Source organism: Dermacentor silvarum, chromosome 1, assembly GCF_013339745.2.
Source record: "Dermacentor silvarum isolate Dsil-2018 chromosome 1, BIME_Dsil_1.4, whole genome shotgun sequence".
Taxonomy (NCBI): Eukaryota; Metazoa; Arthropoda; class Arachnida; order Ixodida; family Ixodidae; genus Dermacentor; species Dermacentor silvarum.
In genome coordinates this window covers 169,086,101-169,104,580 of record NC_051154.1, presented here as the reverse complement: position 1 = coordinate 169,104,580, position 18,480 = coordinate 169,086,101, and the positions used below count along the sequence as shown (strand labels likewise).

Sequence of the window (18,480 nt, the reverse complement as noted above, 5' to 3'; positions counted from 1 at the left end):
GGCCCCCTCCGCGTGCGTGCGCGAGCTGAGCGTGTCCTCCCCCCCCCCTCCTCTCTCTATCTCATCTTTCTATTCCCTCTTTCCCGTCCCCCAGAGTAGGGCAGCCAACAAGACGCATCCCTGCCTTCTCTCTTTCTCTCCTCCTCCTCCTTCTTCATAACTCCATCTCCTCGCTTCTCGTTTTTGCCGCTGTGACAGGCAAAACGGACACAAAAGAAGAAAAACAAAGATTGCTTTCACTTTGACCTCGCCAGTGCCCTTGCATCGGAGTGCGTGAAGGCTCATAGCTTCCCACAGATCATTGTCTTAGTTGTCTGGTAAATTTGCTTTCACTGACCTTTTCTGATTGCAACAGATCTCCGAGAAAGTTGCCATTAATTGAAACACACACATTAAAGGGAGCCTGCAACACTTTTGGAACGTGGTAAATAAAGCATACTAGACGCAAAGTAATGCTGTCGTGAACACCCATGTCAAATATTACTCCCTTCCACACAGCAGCGAACGTGTGATGTTGCTGTAAAGATTGCTGGCACTTTCATGCGGATTCGTTGAAACCCCGCCATCTAAACTGCACATGAAGACGCAATGGCTCCGTCGTATGACTATTGACTGGATTTGTGAAAACTTCGCGATTAATTATTACTTAAGCAGAAGCGATAAAAGCATCTGCAATGCTGACACTCTTCATCGACACGTGTGCACACTTCACTTCATCGACGCGTGTGCACACTCTTCATCATGACACGTGTGCACACTTCGCGTGTTTAAAGCTTCTAAATTTCTACTGCGTCAAAGCCTCGACCTCAATATTCTGGGCCTGTATTCACAAAATGTTCTTACGCTAGAAATGTCGTAAGCGAAAATTTCAGCGAATCGTGATGTTGTACATATTATTAGTGAAGCGGCCTGCGAATGGCTGGAACTTTCAGTGTACCTGAAGTACAATATTTTGTACTTCCGATAATCGGCGACTGCCATCTGTCCGAGTTTTTACCGGTGCCTCCGCAGCGCAAGATCTGCCGTCGTTAAGTTTTTCTGACCTCTGTATACTGCAATGTGCGGCTGTGTGCTACAGTCAGTGTTTGTCATGGTGCGTAGAATTTGTGCGCATTTAGACTCACCTGAACGCAAGCAGAACTGTCATCATTAGTTCTTTACTTTTGTCGTTCTAAGACACGCAGCACGAACACTTCGTTTCTCGTGTTCGAAGTTATTGAAGTTGTGTGGAACGCGCTTCACAAACTGCGTTGCTCAAAATGAACAGCGAACTGCGGTTCCTCCGTGCACTAGTTGGCTACAAAGGCGACGACAGTGATACAAATGCACTGCATCAGTTACCCCAAGACGTGCAGCTTCGGCAAGCCTGGCTAGAGTACATGATACATCGGACTACCAGCGTCTGAGCAGTGAAAGGCTGATGGGGAGCTTCTCTTGTTGTCGTTGCTTTGCGCAGTGGTGCGTCCACGTACGGGTCAAATTCCAAATCAGCCGTCAAGCGCTTTAGCCGTCGTCGCAAATCGGGGTCTATCGTCGTATAAACAGCACGACCGAGCCCGCACAGCCACTGGCGAGCACTCTACGCAAGTCAGCCACTGAGAAAAGCCTACGAAGTTTCTTTAAACACGTCTGAACGCCACAGCTAGAGCAATAGTGCACACAGTGGAAACATATAAACTCTACAGTAACTCAACTGTAAGTTATGGCACTGAGCCATATGCGCCAAAACGAAACGTTCATGTGAACATCCAAAACCAAAATTTAACTGCGCGCCACGATGACGTGCTGTGGGCTGAGCGTCGGGGACACCGCGCCGCCTGCGCCATAGCCTCCGCAGTGCAAGTCGCTCAAGAACAAGTCGTAGCACCGAGGAGAAGATGAAAGGCGATGTTTTATTACCGATAACTCCGCTTCTACTGGACGTATTCAAGTACGTTTTGCTGCAATATATTGCTGCACTAGCGCTCTTTAAGGTGGCGGTCCCACTCCGGCGGCACGAGCCCCCCGTTTTCAGTATACTTTTGGAGCAACCGTGGCGGCTCTTCTACTTAGGATATAAAGTTGTCGTATATACCATAAGAAGTTTAATTATTGTAGATTTCAACTATATATAATATAAAGAAATTGATTCATGTGATTTAGAAATAAATGTTCAAGAACAAGCATGAGAGACATGGTTTTTGCGAACTGTGTCTCAGTTGTGATCATATTTAGAAGAAACTACCGCATTTACTGCATTGCGGCTTGCTCTGTAGCTTTAGGACATATTTATCTATTTTTTCCTAGACGCAGCAAAATAATGTTGAATTTTTACTTTTTGCATAATTTGCTTTTAAAGATGGCCAAATCTCGCAATCTTCTGTTGTAAACAGCCCGGCAACCACACGCTCAAAGAGGCTAAATTTTGGATACATTAGAGTTGAAGGAATTTCCATTTAGGAAGCGAAGCTTCATTCATGTACCTTTATTAGCTTTCCTAATAATGCGACCAAAATTAAGCAATATTTAGAATTCTGGTTCTACGTTTGCCCATTTTTGCGGGAAGGTACTAAAGCTACGAAGCTGTGGTTTAAAACTAATAAAGATACATGAATGGAATTTTGCATCCTAAATGAAAATTGCTTTAACTCTAAGTTATACAAAATATAGCTTCCTTTAGCGTGTAGTTGCTGGGCTGTTTACAACAGAAGATTGCGAGATTTGGCAATCTTCAAATGCAAGTTATCCAAAAAGTAAAAATTCAACATTATTTTGCTGCGTCTAGGAAATCGATAAATATGTCCTAAAGCTACAGAGCAAGCCGCAATGCAGTAAATGCGGTAGTTTCTTCTAAATATGGTCACAACTGAGACACAGCTCGCAAAAACCATGTGTCTCATGCTTGTTCTTGAACATTTATTTCTAAATGACATTAATAAATTTTTTTATATTATATATAGTTTGAATCTACAAGAATTAAGCTTTCTTGTGGTATATACGACAACTTTGTATCTTAAGTAGAAAAGCCACCACGGTTGCTCCAAAAGTACTGAAAACGGGGGGCTCGTGCCGCCGGACTGGGACCGCCACCTTAATGACAAATACATTTCACGACTTTGTTAAAAAGAGTTCCAGAGCCGCTTTAAAAGGATGCCCTGGTATGACCCGCCCGTTTAAAATGTGTCCCGCTTATACCGATTTTTCTTAGCAAAGCCGTACTTTAACCACACACATTTATCCTCCCGTGCACATCAGTCATAATGTTCCCCCCATTTTCACCAAACCTCATCTCGGTGGCTATTGTAGTTATTCCTCTGCAGCTGGCTAAATTCTGCGTTCTTCGTAAAACACACTTATAACACTCTGAAGCACGTGCGTACGCTTCGAATTTTGCCGACACATCCCCTATTTTATAACCTGTCCCCTTTTTTTCACAATATATAAACAAGGTGTCTCGATCGTTTATTTCAGAGACCACATCGCTGGCGCCTTGTTTAACACATGAGCATCGGCAGAAAACGAGTGTTCGGTAATTATCTGAAAAGCTAATAATTAATTCTGTAACCTTGAACTTCCGTGACACACTGCACCTAATATGCTCCTAATTTATTTGAAGTGTGAACTCGGTGTGAAGTATAGAGTTCTCTCGGGACATTGTGAAACATCATCTTTATGTTCCCCTTTCCCATTCCCCCGGTGTAGGGTAGCCAACCGGACGTTATTCTGGTAAACCTCCCTGCCTTCTGCCTTTCTCTTTCCTCCTCCTCCTCCTGTGAAGCATAGCGCATAACGATCGATCGCATAACGCTTTCGAGCACTTGCTAAATGATTTTTTTTTTTTTACAAAGGCCACAATCTGTCCACAAAAAATCCAACCTTGCACACACATCACTCATGATGTCCCCCTTATTTTCACAGAATTAGAGCTCGGTGGCTGTTTCATTTCTCACGGGAGAGCGAGCTAAATTCTGCGCCGTTCGTAAAGCACACTTATAACGCTCCGGAACGCTTCCATGCGTAGTTTAGTGCAAAAACCATAATTAACCCAGACATTTTGAACTTCGCCTACACATAACCGACGATAACATGTCCCTTCGTTTCACAAAAAAAATGGAGGACGCTTAAGCTTCATCTTTAAGAGTGGAACGCGATAGCGTTATCGGGACCCGTTCGCCTCGCATATGTGTTTGAGTCGGTTTCACTGTAACACAGAACGTGGGAAAGCCAGCTTGCAAAGACCAAGCTTACAGCGATCCCCTTAAAGTGGGCTTCACTTTTAAATAGAAAGGCATTGCCAGGAAGACGTTTTTTTCGGGGCAATGTCAGTCGTCTTATATTAAAATGTGAAGGCCCTAGTACCTTTTTTATTATTTTATTAATTGTTTGCTATTCTCCCGACGCGCGCGCGTGTCCAAAACCCATTAGGCAGGCCAAGTCCCAATTTGACCAGCCGAGGATGCGAGCGCCATCTGGATAAGATTTTCGCACGTAGCATACCCGGGCGCACCGCTGTTGGTATGGTAGAAATGCTGGCAAAAGGGATTTGTGTTTGAGTTTCCTCGTCACAGAATTATGTTTTATCGTACATTCAAATAACAGTCCGACGGCACCATGTCTGTAGGTTGTGGTTAAGTCGGACTTTAGCATTTTTCTGACGGATTTCACTGTGAGAAATTCAATTTTTGTTCACTAACACCTTGCACCATGTGGAGGGCCTGCGCGGTGGGGGTGGTTCGGAATCATTTTCTCCGCCACGGACGCCAGACATTCATGCCGACGCCGACGCCGAATTTTTTGCGACACGGGGTCCTTAACGTTATCGCGTTAATATAGACAATGTGCCTTGTTTAGTTCACTAAGGACACGGAGAAACTTACTACGTGCCTCGTGGAACGCATATAAATACAGAAAGAAAAACGAGAATTCACTCATTATTTGCAACGCTTATAATTACCAGAAACGTTAAACATTATCCACACAACCTCTAACACGGCGCCCATTTCTATTGAATTTAGGTTCGGTGTCACTGGGAAACATTGCGGAAAACCGCCATACAACGCTTTTCAGCACTTGCTTAAAGAATTTTTCGCAGAGCCCGTAATTAAGTGAAGCTATTCAAACCTTGTCCACACATCCACGATAAGATGCCCCTTATTCTCTCGAAATCCCAACTTTGTGGCTTTTTGAGTTGTTTCAGGACATTGGGCACATTTCGCACGCGGTTCGTAATATACGCTTCTATGCTATGGGACGCTTGTACAATAATGCTATACAAAGGGTGCAATTCACCTACACCGTTCGTATCTTAATTGTACATCACCCACAACATTCTCCCTATTTCAACTACATAAAAACAACGTGCCTCATTTAGTTCATTGAGGAGACCGGGAAAACCAGCTGCGCGCCTCTTATACCGCATGAAGATAAAGAAAAACAAGTATTCAGCAATCATTTTCAAAGCTCCGAATCAATCTACACTCTTCAAACTATCTATACACATCACCCATCACACGGTGCCTATTCTGTGCAAACATAAAATTTCTGCTTCTTTTGGATCTCTGAGCAGAGGGGAAACTTTGTGAGCGCTGCATATAATGCCTCTAAACAGGCAGAGAACGAGAGCTTAACAACCTTTATTTAGCCTCTAATTAATCCACATACTTCAACATTCGTCTGTAGATTACCCTTAACATGCCGCCAATTTCCTCTAAATTTAAACTCTGGGAAAGGTCTAGTTCTCAACACGCATATAACGTTTTCGAGGGCTTTTAACACCTTCGCTGTAAACGTTTTTATGCTAGAATTGTTCGTAACAGCAGGTGCCAACCATTCGTGATTTTGTACATACCGTTCATGAAAACGGCCGGCCAGTGGCAAACAGCTCGTAAAAACGTAGTTTTGTGAATTCAATCCCAGGCTGATGTTTCAGGTATTGTCTTTATTGCATCATTCATGGGAAGCAGAGGGAAGAAGATTACTGTCTGTAGCCATTTGAACGACTGGAAATAAAAACGTGAGTTTTCTTGCTCCCGGCGGGCCTGATTTAGCGGACTAAATCCAATCAAAATGAAAAAGTAATCATGGCAAGACACCTGTAATATTCGCGTTAATGATGTTCAATGGTAGACAAAATATGTACAAATGCATGCGTTGAGCGCTAGAAAAATAAAACTACAACTTTAAGAGTCGATTATTTTACCTACGCCTTCAGTACCCTCAACGATTATACAAACTAGAAAAATGAGTTCACTGCGATTTATGGACCCCTCCAAGTTCGTGTTCGTCGGATAATCTTGTAGATAGTTAATCTCGGCGCTCGTTTTATTTGTGTATTGCGACATACGAGACATGCTTATTGGCGACTGTTTTTCTCTTACGTTGCTGCATGAATAGACCTTCAGTCCTTTGTGTATCCAATCCGTCGGCCTTCTTGAAGTAGCATGTAGGCGGTCATGAGCACGCAGGCAGAATTCTCTGCTCTTCATTAAACTCTTTCCTTTCTCTTGGCCTGGTGACTATTATTAGACCAACGACTGGCGTTCAGCCTTCACGTAAGTTTCTTGCAATGAATGACTTTCTGTTAATAACTGAGACAGCCTCAATGCACCGATTCAATTGTCTTTCACACAGCCATTTGGCTTCTTTTTCTGTCATATAGTGCCTGCAAGCTTAGTAGTTCTGACTCCGCTTTGTTTAAGGGCTAGTTTCTTTATTTTATTCCCCTGTCTTCTCTTTCTTTACATATAACGTCTCAGCTTTCGTAGAAGTTGCACTCTCGTGCATGCGTCAGCCGCTTATATTTAGCTTTTGGTCTGCAAGTTTAGCTTTGCTTGATTCGGTTTTGCTAAAACGCACGCAAATGAAGACATTCAAAAGATCCGAATATGTTCATAGCCAAGAGCTTGAACCTAATCCGCCTGCCACCTTGGTTCTACTACTCTGAGTGCTTAATTATGAAAAACGTCGCACACGTGCACGAGGTCCCCGTATTCCTCCCTGTGTGCAAGTACTCCGGTCACTGCTGCGTGTAAAATTTCAGTGCCGGCTTGGTCGCAGGGCATTTGTTATACACGCGCGCGCGGCTTATGAACAGAATAAATACAGCGTCGTGTTGTTCCGCTGCCAGCAGACTTACAGTAGGAACAACAACTTCCCGACTCTCTATAATCTGCTTTCGCCGCAGCAGTCAGATTAGGCTATCTTTGCGAGAGCCGTCGGACTGGGCACTCGCCCCGTACGGTGCATTTATTCAGTTGACAAGGAGAGGCTCTTCATCCAGTACCATCCGTCTTGCAGTGATGGTGTCACTCTTGTAGCTTCGCCACAACAAGCCTTTTTCGATGTTTTACGTGGATATATCGCCAGAAATTTCTTATAATTGATGCCGCTTGCTTAGCGCCATCAGCCTGCTTTCATTTCGTTAACTGGCTACCTCTTTGTTCATTTCCTTGTCAGTTCAATTTTTTTCAAGGTCGCTGGTTTTGTCCTAAAGAACTGACAAAACTAGTTGCCTAACGCAAAAATACAAAGGGTGATAGAAAAAAAAGGGACGAAATTACCATGTAATCACGCCACTCTGTTCTTATTGCTTGCCTGTGCGGAATGTTACATACCACAGTACGCATAACACAGTTGTCGCGTCAGATATCAACAGACGTGGTTTTGCCTTTTGTACGCGACAAGCAACGAACGTGAGATGCGGCTATATCGCAAATACAGCGCCACGGTGAATGGCTTTGTGTAGCCATTTCCTCATATAGGTAATGAATATTCTTGGAACATCACAACGCTAATTTGTGACGCTGTTCCTTGATTTGCCGACTCTGAAGTAAGATGGCATGCAGCGAGAAACATATGGGATGAACGTTCAAGTGAAGTTAGTCTGCACTCTACAAACATGGTCCTTACATGCATCGAAAAGGTAATCTCTGCACAGCGAGCAAGGCGCATCATAATAAGCACCACTATATATATATATATATATATATATATATATCCTGACTGTGTCGAACGATGTGATCTTTTTTGTCGAGAGTGGTGCTATTAGTATTAAAGCAGCGTGCTCCCCGTGCAGTGATTCCTTATTATGCATGTATTGCGCGTCTTTGCATATAGTAAAGATTAGTGGAAGTTTGACGTTCCTCTTGCTTGTTTAGCTTGATGTTAGCGCCCTTAAATTACGTATATCCCGCTACAAAGAGACATGTTGTTGCTTACAGATGAAAAAAACATTAGCAGAGCCGTCGTGTTACCTGGGGAGATGCCTGACCGTATTCACTCATCTTTCATTGCTATTTGATTCTATCATATGCTTTTTCAAGACTTTGTACAGGACAGCCGGTGCATGCCCTCCAAACATGGGAATTGCATCTTCGCCTAACCCAGCTTAGGGCCTTAAGCATATGGGATATTTAGGAGCTGAAAAACGCCTCGAAATATCTATGTTCCCCGCACCCGAGTCTAGCAGATGCTGACGAGTTTACACAGTTTGGCCCTAACGTGAAATCTGACACTTGAGGCCCATGTCCTACACAATAAAGAGTGGCTTCGGAACGGTACAAAGTTAGTAGCCTAATAAACGATTAGGCTCTCGCATGCTTGCACACTGCAATCACCGCGCCATTTTTAAAGCTTTTCGTGCTCTAGGACTGCTTGTCATTGGCTGGCGCCTTCACTACCATTTCTTTTACCATCATTTAAGGACAGGATTTGTTCCGAGGAGAGAATTCGTTCCTACGAACCGTCCTAACGTATTCGAATGGTTTCATGAATCCAAAGACGGACTTTGAAAACAGTTTGCACCTTAAAGCGCTTCGATAGGGCAGATACCAGCCAATCATGGTGTCATGACAATTTTTTTTTAATTTAGTCCCCAGTTCCCGGCCCTCGATTGTCCTTCGAAACACTCGAAAGTTAAGTGACACGCGTTATACGTCATAACGTTACAGCGCACTTTCTATTAATAAAACGCTCTTCCTTTTTCTTTCTGCCAGCCAAGAGCGGTTATGAATCCACCGAGCGCGGAATTAGGCAAGAAATATAGCCGGGCACATTGTGTCAGCGTAATATTTTCGCGCGGACAAGCGAGCATTCAACCATTCTTTCTTCTTTGTCATTTAAAGACATTTCTCGAGGCTCGGTGCGAGTACCCACCACTTCAAGCATCCAAGACAGACCAGCGCCTACGCATACTATAGCCCCGCAGCCGAAACCCGCAGCAGCGGAGGATGTACAATACCGTACAACTGGCTCGGTTGACGTCCTTGCTCCGCACAAGCTCAGCACTAACGAAGGGAGACGCGAAGCTTGCTTCGTTTCTGCGTCCCACGCTTCCTGAGAAATGCGCGGCTTTAAGGCAGCCCTCGGAGACGTCTTGCGCGACTCGTGTATATAACGATTAGGAGAACCCACGCTGCAGGTGCCAGGCCACCGCGGGCTTACTCTCTCTCTGTCTCTCTAGATGTCGCCTAAGGCGCAGACGAAATATGGTGCTCTAATTTCTGCCTGGGGCAGTATAGTTGAACATGAAAGTTTATCCTTGCAGTGGAAGCGCAGGAGAGTTATTGCATGAGTCCTGTGCATGGTTTGCACTTAAAAGAGCGCAAGCAGCTCCGTTATAGTCCGTCGTCGTAATTGCGATTTACGTCTTCATTTTTTTCGCCCACTTCCTTTGATAAGCGGATGGACGTATGCGTTTCAAGGCATTGCAGGTGCAGTGTCTCGTTAACAGCAAGCCCACAACGTGTGAGGCCAATGTATGTAGGAACCTCATAAAACCACCGCGGACTTAACGGTTTGCACGCAGATCTCGGGTTTTCATGTTCTCTAAGCCTTAATGGAGGGTCAGCTTAGTCACGCTAAAATGTTTGCGCCATTCTACTTGAGGATAAAGAGAGTAAGCAAACATTGTGTCCGTGCCTATGTGGCTGCGCCCGCAGGCTTTCTCACGCGCGCGCAGAGTCTTGACGAGCGTTATTTTATACATCGACAGCTGTTGATGGTATACTTCCTCTAGATATTGTGGCGTTTTGTGGCAAGTATCATCATCATGCTTATCATCGTAATATTTTCATTGCAGAAGTGTCGAGGAAAGTAAATGTCATTTCCTTACGCAAGATTCGACGCCAGATCAGCGACGTGTTAGCCGTCGTGCCATCATTGTCGCCATCGTTGTCTTCGTGTCATCATCGTCATAATGCCTCTGTCTATCGTCGCCATGACCATGCCGTCGTTTTCGGCGTCTGGGCTGGTACTTATGCTTTTGCTTTTGTTTGAGGTACTTTTCGTAAAGATACAGTTTACGAAAAGTGATGCATCGGCGACGGCGAAAAATCATGCTCGTGCGGAATCGAACCGCATCTGGAGCCAACCGATTCACCTGCGTACTGGTGAATCGAAATGCATTCGCGGTCCAGTTACTTCATTTAGGAGAACGCTGTTTTGCGAATTGAATTACAAAAGCAACTGGAACACCAATGCATTTCGTCGGACACTTTGAACATTATTAGAGAGTTTTAGAATAGGGGCCCCAAAAGTTTGGGGCGCCAAAGAGCTTGGGGGGTGTTAGCGTTGAGGAATGCAGGAGAGAAGAGATTTAGAATAGGGCTTTGCGTTTGCGAATAGCGCCTTGCGCTTGCAGCGCCACTACAGTGTCAAAGAAAAACTATTATAAATATTAAAATAAACTATGCCATTTTATGACAAGAAGAGTAATGTTGACTTTCGTGGTTTTGCGTTTAATTACAATTGAGAGGTTATTCTATTAGCAGCAAGCGATTTGTTGTGCTTAATTTTGAGTAACCAACTTTACGTGCCTTCACCAGCCAAGCTAATCCACGTTAGGCCTACGAGCCATGAAATCGATAATTGAATTCGGAATCAGCGGCGTCTAATGAATCAATCTTCATTACACACGTTAGTTGAGAGAAAGCGATAACCACAGTCACTTCTCCTAGCTTACGAACTTTACGCGTTACCACGAATCAAGCCCAGTTTGGTACTCGGAAAGCCGTCGCTTCGATGGGTGCCGCCATGTTTGTTGACGCAAAGCTTTTGGGGCAGCCTTTGGGGCTCCCGCTAAATCGGTGAAATAGCGTGCCCAACGCAAAACCCAAACGCAGTTAGCGTCTCGCGCATGCGCAGTGGTGTCGACGCTATTTCTTTGGGGCCCCAAAACGTTTGGGGCCCCTGTTCTAAAACTCTCTAATATCCCGAAACTGGTGCAGTCCAGAGAATTCGTTCTAAATGGATATGCCTTGCGAACTCACCAGCTACAATTCCAAGATTTAAATATGTGCCGTAAGATAATTAAACAAAATTAGTTAGGGTAACTATGTTAATTATTTGATTAGTCATTTTGATTTCACGTAGAAGCAATGGCCGCCTCATCGAGTAATTGAGATCAAAGATTAGAATTGTGCTATTTGACAGGCAATTTTTAAAGATTTCGGACCTTCTAAAAAAAACGCCCTGTATGCACACATAGAATCACCGAACTTCATTATCACATAGCCCTCATTTTTTTTATTTTATTCAATACTGCCGGCCGCCTTTTGGTAGCCAAGGCAGGAGTGGGTACATGTGATTAACAAGCTCTTCGTCCATCAGGAGAGCAACAAGAATGGCAATTACAACAGAGAAGAGAAAAAAAAATAACGCACAGGCACACAGCAAAACTTTTGCGCAGCAAATCAGGAATAAACAAAGCAAGACATAGACGCGTTACATTCAAATCCGAGGATAAAGCACCAGAAACATACCAGTTAAAGATAAAACTGAGCACACAAAACTTACTGATTAGAACTGATTGCAGAAAAAAATGCATCAGGTGATGTTAAGGTGGCCACGTCGTAAGGCAACTTGTTCCAGTCTGCTATCGTTCTTGGAAAGAAGGACAGCTTGTATGCATTGGTTCTGCATTGTGGCATTACAATAGTTTTATCGTGTTTGTGCCGAGTTTTTCGTGTTGTGTTGTACTGCATATAAGTATTGAATTCTATTTTGGTACGATTATTGATGATGGCAAATAACATGTTCAAACGGTGCATTTTTCGACGGGATTCCAAGGTGGGAAGACCGGAGCGATTAAGTAGATCAGATATCGATACCTGTCTTCCGTAGGCATGGTATATAAATCGCAGTGCCTTTTTCTGAACCCCCTCAATACTTTTTATATCCGTTTTAGTGTGCGGATCCCAGCCTGAATGTAAAATAACATTTATTTATTTATTTATTTATTTATTTATTTATTTATTTATTTATTTATTTATTTATTTATTTATTTATTTATTTAATTCCAGGTACTCGCAGGCTTCGAGGTGGAGTATTGCGTGAGGGGGGCTAAGAAAGGTTAAACATATTGAAAAGGAGCGCAGGTCAACTCGTTACATAAAATTTAGCCGTACGAAATCACATTTTATACAGTGATAATAATCAATTTTGTGTTTTGTAGTGTAAGGGCCAAGTATGGCCAAAGAGCGCCAGGCTTTTACACAATAGTTGTAGAAGTCACAAATGGGCATGGCCTTTTACGTCGAGTTACGGCACTTGTCTCCTCGTCGTATTACTTCCGTCGTTATGCATCGTTAGGCTGCAGAAGATCAACGGTTGTGGAAATGCACATGCAATTCATGCAATTACGTGTCACATATGAACAAATGTATCAAGGAAAACGTAGCTACTCATTCCTATGCGGATACCACTTAAACGATACATGAACATTAGGTGACGAGACCTGTTTACTTCATTTCTAAAAGTCACAGGATCAGCAATGTTTGCAATTCCATCGGGAAGATAATTCCAATAACAATAGCTTGTGCCAGGACGGATGAATTTACCGTGTTTGTTTCACCAAAGAAATTTGTTGTGGAAATATATATACACTCGCTTTACGTTTCCTTGCAAATGCATATATGTTTGAAAACAAACAATAATAATAATAATAATAATAATAATAATAATAATAATAATAATAATAATAATAATAATAATAATAATAATAATAATAATAATAATAATAATACCAAAGAGGGCTTGCAAGCTATGGTCACTGTGCAGACGTCTTGGTGTGCGGCATGGCCGAGAGAGATGTAAGGAACACGGATGGTTGCTGGGAATAATTTTGTGCTGAGTAGTGCGATAATTCTGCGCGTTTCTGAAAGCGGAAGTGCTATCTCTCTCTTGATATCAGTGAAGCTAGATTGTATGATGTAGTCTCTGATGATGAATCGTGCGGCGCGGTTCTGAATTGCTTCAAGGTAATCGGTTAGAGGAGCCTGGTTAGATGGCGAAATAGGGGCGGCTTATTCAAGTTGAAGACGGACAAATGTGAGATATCCAAGCTTGAGATTGCATTTAGGAGCGCCGTGAAGATTACGTTGCAGATAACCAAGCGTACGTGATGCTTCTGCTGTAATTACACTGATGTGTGTCGACCACGTGAGAATGGGCGTGAGATGGACACCTAGATACATATACGAGGGTGAGCTGGGAAGACAGTGTTCAAGAGTGTAGCTAAATGGCATTAGCTACAATTAAGGCATTTGTGACTATAGGCATTATTACTTTTTTGTGAGTTTGGCGACATTTCCCATGACAAACACCAATGCGAAATGTGGTCAAGATCTTGTTGAAGAGCGATATAGCCACAGTGTGATCATATCTTACGCTATATCACACAATCGTCTGCATACAATCGAATATTGGATGAAATTCTGGAAGGCAAGTCGTTTATGAAGATAAGGAATAAAAGTGGTCCTAGAACGCTTCCTTGGGGGTACACCGGATATCATGGCACTGAAATCGGAAGAGTAGCGGCCAACGATCAACAACTGTCAACTGTTTACGGAATGATAAGATGTTTCGATGCCATGAAATTGTTAGGGAGTCATGATTAAGACAGGAATGTTTAGCGATTAGTCGACCGTGCGCTTCACTATCGAAGACCTTAGAAAAATAAATAAATACAGAATCTGCTTGATAATTTTCGTTCATACTTGCGTGAAGGCCATTAGTGAATTCTGATAATTGTGTTTCACAGGAAAGCCCCTTTCTAAATCGACGTTGGTTAGGAAAGAAGAAACCATTATTTTCCAAGTGTTGGACAATGTTGGACCAAATTATATGCTCAAGAAGTTTTTCAGGGACGCACGTTAGAGATATAGGAAGGTAGATAACAGTACTTTTCTTATCGGATTTAAATACAGTGTGATGAAGAAGACGTGCAACATGTTGTGCAGATGATGCACACCACCAGCAGTAGCAGCATCGTGATCGCTCCGCAAAAGACGACGCCGAAGTTACCGCTAAGAGCGCTGCCCGACGTAACTGTTTAGCCACCCGTTCTGTGCCAGTCTATCCGAAGGACCTACATCTACGCCTGCGTCAATAAACCTCATTTCAATTGGTGGAGGTGCTGGGTACGACCTGCCAAGCTTCCATCCTGGAACTCCGCACCCGTACGCTTCGTCCCGCTATGCCCGAAGACGCAACCACGCCCCCACCGTCCACGGCCCTGCCATCCACGGCCCCGCTATCTACGGCCCTGTCATCCACGGCCCCGCCGTCCACGGCCCCTACGTTCACGGCCCCTCCGCCCGTCATCTGCTCCGGGGTGCCTTACCTGAGGGATCCGGTGGTCTTCAGCGGCACCGACGACAGTGATGTGGAGGACTGGTTATCGACTTATGATAGGGTAAGCGTCCCCAACCGATGGGATGACACCGCTAAACTGAACAATGTCATCTTCTATCTTTCAAATGTGGCTCATCTGTGGTTTAAAAACCACGAGAAAGATTTTACCACCTGGTCTGCATTCAAGGCCGCCCTCATAGATGTGTTCGGACGCCCCGCGGTGCGCCAGTTACGCGCTGAACAGCGTTTGCGCCAGCGCGCCCAGCAGCCGGGCGAGTCGTTCACAAGCTACATTGAGGACGTTCTTGATCTCTCGAAGCGCGTCAATGCCTCGATGCCCGAGTCTGACAGAATCAAGCACATCTTGAAAGGCATTGACGATGACGTCTTTCAGATGCTTCTTGCAAAAAAACCCGACCAGCGTAGCGGAACTCATCAAACTGTGTCAGAGCTACGATGAACTCCGGAAACAGCGGGCCTTGACTCGTCGCCTGGTTACTAACGACGACAGCCTCGCAGGCCTGGCCGTCCACTCGGACCAGTCAACACTGCTGCCACAGCTCCAGGCGTTCATACGCGAGGAAGTTGCTCGGCAGCTCTCACTGGTGCAGTTTGCTCAGCAACAGCCCCAGCCCCGTCCTGCTCCTTACCTGTCACCCGCTATTCGGCAAGCGATCGAAGCAGAAATTGCCGACGCTGTGCCAGTGTCCCCTCAGTCGCATCCAGTAGCTGCTCCTCTCACGTACGCCGACGTCGTCGCACGGTCTCGAACGCACCCTGCTTTCACACCGCGTCAACCACTGCACGCGCCGACCCCACCCCGCGCCCCTGGCGCTGGCCCCATGGCCACAAACCCTTGGCGTACTCCTGACGACAAACCAATTTGCTTTGCCTGTGGCCGCCCCGGACATATCGCTCGCTACTGTCGCCGCCGCATGCCGTTGGCCGTCTCATATGGCTATGAACCAACGACTCGCTATGCCGACCAGCCACCGCTCCGCTACACTCCAGGATCACCTCCAAGAGCTCCTGATCGTCAAGCGTCCTTCGACCGACGCTCTCCGTCACCACGTCGGCGCTCTCTCTCCCCAATGCGTCGTCGTCCCATGCCTTCAGAAGAGGAAAACTAAACGCCGCAGTTCATGAGGCAAGAACTGCGTCGCCGTCACAGCGTCCATGTCCTCACAATTCTCCGTCGAATGTACTTGCTGTTTCTGTTGCGGGAGTGTCAACTCTTGCCCTTGTGGACACTGGTGCCGCCGTTTCTGTAATAAATGAAAGACTCTGTCGCTCCATCCGGAAAGTTACGACGCCAGTTGCGGGTGTAGCCCTCCGTACCGCAACAGCGCAGCATGTTCAGCCGTTAGCAGCTTGTACGACCCGAGTTGTAATTGAGGACATGATGTACATTATTGAGTTCATTGTGCTGCCATCCTGCTCTCACGACGTCATTCTTGGATGGGATTTTCTCTCGCGACACAAAGCCATCATCGACTGCGAGCGGGCCGAAGTCGAACTTTCTCCTTTGTGCGACCTCCATTCCGACGATTCTCCCGAACATCCCCCTAAATTAGTCGTCGCTGAGGAGACCGACATTCCTCCGCACGCCGCTGTTGTTTTACCTGTGTCTTGTGGAAGCATCTCTGACGCCACTGTTTTGTTCGCCCCTTCTGAGACCTTCATCGCAAAAAATACTGTACTGCTTCCCTTCGCGACCCTCGATTTTTCGGCTGGTTTCAGCCATATTTTCGTATGCAACCTTTTGTCCGCTCCGCTCACATTGCTCCGTGGCCAGTGTCTCGGCCATGTCCAAGCCATTCAGTCCCTGTACATCGTCGACGTGCCCGATGCTACTTCTCGCGATGACCTTACTGACATCTGCACTCTTTCTGCTTCCGACAAGTCCTGCACCGACATCTTTAGCCCATCCATCGCTGACGGCCTTACACCAGAGCAGCGTTCGGAGCTTATCGCCGTCCTGTACCATTTTCGTTCTTCTTTCGACGCAATTCAGCCTTCCCTTGGACGCACGTCAACTGTCACGCACCACATCGACACGGGCTCCCATTCACCACTGCGGCAACGCCCATACCGTGTGTCTCCTACGGAGCGCCGTGTCATTAGTGAGCATGTCGACGACATGCTTCGCCGCAACATCGTTCAGCCCTCTCACAGTCCGTGGGCCTCGCCGGTCGTTCTCGTTAAGAAGAAGGACGACTCTGTCCGCTTCTGTGTTGACTTTCGCCGCCTAAATAAGATCACCCGCAAGGACGTGTACCCTCTACCGAGAATAGATGATGCCCTTGACTGTTTACAGGGGTCTGAATTCTTCTCCTCACTCGACTTGCGCTCAGGGTATTGGCAGGTTCCCATGGCCGCCGCTGACAAGCCCAAAACTGCATTTGTTACCCCTGATGGACTTTATGAGTTCAACGTGATGCCCTTCGGCCTCTGTAATGCCCCCGCAACGTTCGAGCGAATGATGGACACTGTTTTGCGTGGATTGAAATGGCAAACGTGTCTGTGTTACCTCGACGATATTGTCGTCTTCGCTCCGGATTTTACGACACATCTTCACCGCCTCAAGTGCGTTCTGACGTGTCTTACCAACGCTGGGCTCCAACTTAATCTCAAAAAATGCCACTTTGCCGCTCGAAAGATAACCATTCTTGGCCACGTCGTGTCTAAGCACGGCGTCCAACCTGATCCCGCGAAATTGCGTGCCGTTACTGACTTTCCTAGGCCGACAAATCTCAAAGAACTTCGCAGTTTCGTCGGCTTATGTTCATACTTTCGACGTTTCATTCGCAACTTCGCGTCCATAATACGCCCTCTGACACAGCTTCTGGGTAGCTCCGGCGACCTGTCATCATGGTCTCCAGCCTGCGACGAGGCGTTCACTACTTTACGACGTCTTCTCGCTTCACCTCCTATTTTGCGTCACTTCGATCCTGAAGCTTCGACGGAGGTACACACAGACGCCAGCGGAATAGGTCTCGGCGCCGTGCTAGCACAACGAAAACCCGGGCACCCTGAATGCGTTGTTGCTTATGCCAGCCGTACCCTCACCAAAGCTGAGACCAACTATACTGTGACTGAAAAAGAATGCTTAGCCATCGTATGGGCCCTTAGCAAGTTCCGCCCTTACTTGTACGGCCGCCCGTTTGACGTCGTCACAGATCATCATGCCCTTTGTTGGCTATCAAATTTGAAAGACCCATGTGGCCGCCTTGCCCGATGGGCTCTTCGACTTCAAGAGTTCGACATCAACGTCGTCTACCGCTCTGGCCGCAAGCACTCGGATGCTGATGCTCTGTCACGGTCTCCTCTGCCTACCGACCTTAGTTGCCTGTCAACATTAACACCCATCGTCCTGCCTCTCACCATCGACAGAATTGCTTCAGAGCAGCGCCATGACCCCTGGATAGCGGCCCTCCGCGACCTACTTTCTGAGACGCCCACGCTGCCAGCCTCTCGCGCACTCCGCCGCCAAGCTGTTCACTTCACCATTCGCGACGACCTTCTGCACCGACGCAACTACGCATCTGACGGCCGTAAATGGCTACTCGTCATACCGCGCAGCCTGCGCTCCACTATCTGCGCATCCTTTCACGTTGACCCGCAGTGCGCTCACGCTGGAGTCTTCAAAACATATGAACGACTTCGTCAGCGCTACTACTGGCGCGGAATGTTCTGCGCTGCCCGACGTAACTGTTTAGCCACCCGTTCTGTGCCAGTCTACCCGAAGGACCTACATCTACGCCTGCGTCAATAAACCTCATTTCAACAGGAATTATCTTACTTAGCTTCCAATCGTATGGGGCCTCAGCTGACTTTAATGATTGTCGAAAAACGTGACAATGTATAAAG

The 18,480-nt window shown here is 46.0% G+C and overlaps 1 protein-coding gene across 1 annotated transcript in view; it reads left to right on the top strand.

The window, feature by feature from the left end:
• The window catches only part of LOC119436382 (sushi, von Willebrand factor type A, EGF and pentraxin domain-containing protein 1), a 696,898-nt gene that overhangs the window by 607,350 nt on the left and 71,068 nt on the right, over positions 1-18,480 (top strand). The window lies entirely within an intron of this gene.